General features: G+C 45.6%; 1 protein-coding gene, 1 long non-coding RNA gene and 1 other non-coding gene across 3 annotated transcripts in view; 2 read left to right on the top strand and 1 right to left on the bottom strand.

Moving 5' to 3' along the window:
• WWOX (WW domain containing oxidoreductase) overlaps nt 1-6000 on the top strand; it is a 930714-nt gene that overhangs the window by 436724 nt on the left and 487990 nt on the right. The gene's annotated exons all lie outside the window — the stretch shown is intronic.
• Nucleotides 1-6000, top strand: part of LOC118674135 — a 77324-nt gene that overhangs the window by 64640 nt on the left and 6684 nt on the right. The window lies entirely within an intron of this gene.
• On the bottom strand, nt 2661-2793 carry LOC118674922. Its single transcript, XR_004973762.1, has one exon. It is a non-coding gene; the product is annotated as a small nucleolar RNA SNORA31 (small nucleolar RNA).

Here is a 6000-nt window from a genome sequence, read left to right as displayed (position 1 = left end):
GTATTTACTGAAGTCTTAGACTTCCCATGCAAATTGGATCCTGAAAAACACTTGGCATATGCTTTGTCATTCTGTACAGTCTTGGTAGATACAGATGGTAGTCAGAAAGCATATGTCAGCCACTGTGGATGGACCAGGTTTTGCTTACAACGTGGGGATCAGGTGTTCTTTTTGGAGCACTGTGTCATAGGGTGATGTATATAAGTGGAAAAGAATGAAAAGCATATGCAAGGACCCTTGAAGATCTGTATAAGATGGTATTTAGGTTAGATGAGGTCTTTGTGCCAGTCTTTTGGTGAGTTCTCACATGATGGAGCGTCTACCTGTCTGTTACAGTGGGCAGCATGGTGTAGACATCAGAGGCACCTGCATCCAGCCTTCATTCTGCATTTGCAGAACAGCCAGCTCTGGGCACATGACTTGATGTTAGCTTTCTCACTGCTATTTACCCTGAAAGGTTGTTGCAAGGATTGAAACCACCATCTGTAAAGCACTCAGCACAGTCCCTGGGATAGCATAAGTCAGTGATGGCGAACCTATGACACCTCTGACATGCGAACTCATTTTTTTGGTTGATTTTTTTTTTGGTTAAATGGCATTTAAATACATAAAATAAATATCAAAAAGATAAATCTTTGTTTTACTATGGTTGCAAATATCAAAAAATTTCTATATGTGACACGGCACCAGAGTTAAGTTAGGGTTTTTCAAAATGCTGACACGCCGAGCTCAAAAGGTTCGCCATCACTGGCATAAGTGCTCAAGAATGAGCACACTGGCGCTGTCAGAAGGGAGTGGGATAGAGGATTGGGTGGAAAAGGTGAAGGGATGAAGCAAAGGGAAAAAACCTCATAGATACAGACAACAGTATGGTGATTATCAGAGGGAAAGGGGGTTGATGGGTGGTAGAAGAAGGTAAAGGGGGGATAAATGGAGATAGAAGGAGACTTGACTTGGAGTAGTAAACACATAACACAATATAGAGATGATGTATGATAGAATTGTATACCTGAAACCTATACAATTTTATTAATTAGTGTCATCCCAATAAATTAATAAAATGATTTTAAAAGTTAGCAGATATTAGATCATGTTTCATTTCCCCCAGAAGCCATGTGTTCATTCCCGAGCCTGCCTTTCAATGCCTTATGCCCCTTCCCTGACTTGTGAATCTGTGATTTCAGTCCTCAGTCCCATCGAGTATTTCCTGGTTCCCCAAGAGGCGTCTCTTGTGCATTCTTGGAGTGTTGGCTTTACTAATTCATGGTTTCTGCCATCATGTGAGGGCTTCCATTTCTCCGTGGTCCATAAGACGTGAGGGCCCCTCATCAGTACCACTGATACTGGAGCCCATCACCCCTGACCACACTGATGTCTATGCCCACCTTCTGGGGCTCCCAATAGTGCCACACCCTCAGGAGCTAGAGAGCAGGGATAACTTTTCTGGAAGCCTTAGTCCATGAGAGCCCCAGTGTTTCCCTTCAATCTTGGAGAGTGTGCACCCTGCCCCCAGGTTGTATCACACTTGGCCATGTGGGCCCTAGATGCTGCTTGCATGTCTCCCTGTTCTGAGGCCCATCAGGTACACAGATAGCTGTCTATGGGAGTCATCTGGAAAATCTGTCTTTCAGACAATTGCTGTCCTCCCAATTTCCTGCCCTTTCAAAAGGGATATACCTCCCTGCAAAACCAGCAAGCACGTCACCCTATGGAATGTGACCCAGAGCAGGTGCTGTCAGTTCAACAACCTGTATTCCAGATTTCAGTTGCAGTTGCAACCATTACAGCAAGTGACTAAAACTCCTCTGGCGGCTGTCAGAGGGGAGTGGGGTAGAGGATAGTGGGATACAGGAAGACCAGCCGAGCTGTGGTTGGAGGAAAGTCCCAGCCCCTTGTAAAGAACTTTCCTGCAGAGAACTCTGCAAAATTGGAACTACAGGAGCCCAACCTCTGGTCTGACACCCTTAGGGCCAGATGTGTTTCAGAGGTTTTCAGATTTTTGGAAGGTGATATGCTGCATATTCTGTGCATTACACAGTTGGGCAAACATATAGCCTAGGGCACGGCCTAAGGGTTCTTTTGGTAATTACAGTTTTATTGGTACACAGCTACCCCCCTTTGTTCACATGGTATCTATGGTTACTTTCAGCTACAGTGGCAGAGCTGAGTATGCAAGACACTGCCGAATGCCCACAAATCCTGAAATATTTACTATCTGGCTCTCTATAGCAAGTTTGCTAAACCTTGTGTGATGTAACACCCTGGGGGCAGCACCTTGTGATTAAACACATGAATATCTCTGTGTCAGAATGAATGGATCCTCATACTCAGTGAGATAAGTAACTCCATCAGCTCTATGTAGCTTTGGCTACCAAATGGTTTTTGAAAAAACTGTCCATGTTCAGAGCTTTGGCGGCTTCATAAGGTCCTTTTCTGCTCTGACACTGTGAGTGGATGCACAAGGCAGCAGGATGGGCTGCTTATGTGTGTCTCCTTTTGTTATTGGTAAAATCACACTTGTCATGGCTTCAGCCTTTTGCTTTGAGTCCAGATTGCTGCCTTCAGGCTGGGGCCCTGGGGCTTCCCTTGTACCCTGGCTGGGGTGGAGCTGGCAGCATATGACTCCCTGTTTATTTGTTTTTATATTATTTTATTTTTGTAGATGTAATTCCTTATTCAATTGGGCCACTACACAGATAGATAGAAAGTACAAGGATTCCCCCCCCCCACACACATCCTAGTGCAAATCAAAAGAACAATATCAGATCGTTCAAGGCCTGTCAGTGGATGTGGTAACCGCCCTATGCATGTTGTGTGTCCTGCGTGGCTGGCTTCCACATCGTTCCTGAAGCTGACCTGTCAGTGTCAATCTTTTGAATTCAGGGAAGCATGTGAGGCTTTGTGCCAGATGGAACAGAGGTGCATGGCAGATGAAGCCCCCTCCCATAGTGCAATTCCAGGGACACCTCGATGCTAAGGCTGGATGAGGCAGAGTTGGGGTATCCACAGCAGACTCCACTGTGAAGTATTTCATGTACACCCCAGAAATATTGGCATAGATGTCTTTTAATTGCATTCTTAGCTTTTTCTTTTTCATAGCTCTTTGTGATGTTCAATTTAATCAGTCAGCATGTTTACTAATCCCTTGCTCTGGGCTGGGTGTTGTACACAGTTCTGCCCTAATCTTGCTGGAAGGTGAGGCTAATGCATTGGCAGTTCGGCAATAGGGAGTGTGTGCTGAATTCGGGTATTCTCATGTGTGATTCTAGTTGTAAAGTCATTTTTACATGTTTTAGACTTGTAGTTAAATTTAAGTATTGGGATGTCAACCATTTTTGGAAGATTATAGGCTAAAATATATTACATAAACATGGCAGGGACTTCACACTTCTTGTGTACCCTGCCTCTTCTCTAGAATGGGCTCATGGGAGATCCCAAGCTCCTGGCTCAGACCCCAGTCCTCTGAGTCCTGGCCACATCTTCTCTTTTCCACCTGTTCTAGGACTTGATACATAGTAGTTTCAAAAATATGTGTGAGCCCTGGCCAGGTGGCTCAGCCAGTTGGAGCATCATCCAGTACACCAAAAGGTTGCCGGTTCAATTCCTGATCAGGGAACATACCTGGGTTGCGGGTGTGATCCCCGGTTGGGTGTGTACAGGAGGCAGCTGATCAACATTTCTCACGTTGATGTTTCTCTTTCCCCCTTTCTCTCTCTTTAAAAGGAATGAAAGCATGTCCTTGGCTGAAGATATATATGTGTGTGAAAGGAAACAAGGAAGGGAAGGAGTAAATGTGATATTAGGAAAGCAGTAGGTTAAATCTTCTTCAAGAAAATGACATTAGTGAGCTTCCTCAGCCCCATCTAGATTCTTCTACCCTCTGTCTCATGGGCTCCGTGGCCTCCCAAAGCTGGTATGAGAGTTGTTCTCTGCTTTCTCCAGGTGTGTGCACACATGCTTATGCATGCATATGTACTCACATGCACATAGCTTTTTTAAAAAAGTATGGGAGCAAGTAGAATTTTATCTGATGTTTGTTTTGTTTAAACAAGGGACACATTTAAGATAGTGAACACCATCTGAGAAGAGACAAAATCCGGCTGGATGATCTAGGCACCCTTGCCAGACTTTTTTAACATGTCCGCTGCCAGATAAACAGTCTGGCCACTTTGTTCAGTTCTCCCAGCTGACTGGTCAGTTTCGTTTAAAACGTGTTCAGACTTGTGGCTTTGCCTATTGGGCCAATTACTGCATGGAATTGATCTGGTTACAGTATTGAGGAAGCTCAGTGCAGGGACTTGGCGTGAACACAGGTGGCGCAAGTGAGCAGCTACATGAAGAAGCCCCATGGATTTCTTGGGGTTGTGTCCTGTCTCTTCTGAGGTGGGCAGGAGAGAATCCTTAAGATGTGTTCCAGTGTCCCTGACTTCACACACCTTGCACTTAGACACTTTGCATCCCCACTGGGAAAACACTGAATCAGTTCTCATGTTGGACCTTGTATTAGTTTCCCAGAGCAGCCCAACAAAGTACCACAGAGTGGGTGGCTTAAATAACAAAAAATATTCTCTCAGCTCTGGAGGCTGGAAGTCTGAGATCACAGCGTCAGAGGGCGGGGTTCCTTTGAGGCCTCTCCTCGCCTGCAGATGGCCACCTTCCTGTGTCCTCACATGCTCTTCTCGCTGTGTCTGTGTTCTATCTCCTTTCCTGTAAGGACACCAGCTGGATTAGGGCCCACCTGATGACCTCATTTTACCTTATTTACCTCTTTCAAAGCCCTGTCTCCAAATGCAGTCCTATTCTGAGGAACTAGAGGTTAGGACTTCAACATAAGAGTTTTGGAGGGACAGAGTTCAGCCCACTACAGACCTCTTCTTGGACAGAGTCAGTGTTTAGTGCAGGAAACAAACATAGAATTTCTTTAATCCTTATCTTGTGTATAAGACTCGTGAGAGCCCCATGGTCCCTCCCCGCCAAGATAGACCTGAGAGGGAGAGGAGAAAGTCTGGAGTCCCTTCCCCGTGACCTGCATTGGTTCATGATCCAACACTCACATGATAAGCTTTTTCACTGGTGTCGCAGATGTGCCCCGTGCGGATCTTCCCAAGTGAGAGGCCTGGAGTTGGAGAAGCACACACCCTCAGGGTTACTGCAGGTGCAGGGGCCTCATTCAGGCTACTGTCCCTCTTTGTTTAGGTAAATATTAGCAGAACAGGGCACACACTTCACACGTCTATCTCAATAAATTTGCACACGCCCACACGCATGAGTAACCCTCACTAATACACAGGATCCTTCTAGTACTCCAGCAACCCTCCTGTGTCCCCTTCCAGCCACTGCTGCTGTATAATTTCTAACCTCAGTTGTGTGGTTCAATGTGTAAATATAAAAGCAAAGAGAGACCATGGTTACAGTAGAAAAATCGTATGCCTCACCTTTATCTGGATTCCATTAGACCCCGCTCTGCTCCTGATTAACCCTAGCACACTGGAAAGGCAGATGGATCTCTCCCCTCAGCTTCCTCTTTTGTCAGATGGTAGGGAGACACTCTCTAGTTAATAATGAACTTAGAAAACCTAGGAAAGTGTTAGACACACAGCTGATCAAGAGGGTATACATATTGGCTAACGGTAAAAAGGACAAATAAAGACCATTATGTATACCTTTCACTCTGGTGTGAAATAGAAGGAACTGGCCTAACCAGGAAACTTCGGGCTGTTTAAATAGGGTACTTAGGAGGGATGGTTGCTAAGGTGCTGAAGGAGACAGGCAGAGAGCTTTCTGCTAAGAACCTGTTTATTGCCTGGATTTGGAATCTCTGGGGAGCACCTCCAGTCAATCTGGGCGCTCTGTGTTTTACAACTTGGCTGCGTGCAGCCTTGTGTAGGACTTCCTATATCAATGGGAAGGAGCCATATCGATGGGAACTTGGCACTCGCAAGGCTCAAGCTTTGTCCCTGGAAGGGAGAGAGTAGCTGCATCCACAGCAGAGGTGCCTTT

This window comes from Myotis myotis, unplaced genomic scaffold, assembly GCF_014108235.1.
Source record: "Myotis myotis isolate mMyoMyo1 unplaced genomic scaffold, mMyoMyo1.p scaffold_m19_p_19, whole genome shotgun sequence".
Classification (NCBI taxonomy): Eukaryota; Metazoa; Chordata; class Mammalia; order Chiroptera; family Vespertilionidae; genus Myotis; species Myotis myotis.
The sequence above is the reverse complement of the archived record's forward strand: the minus strand, read 5'-3'. Positions and strand labels throughout refer to the sequence as shown.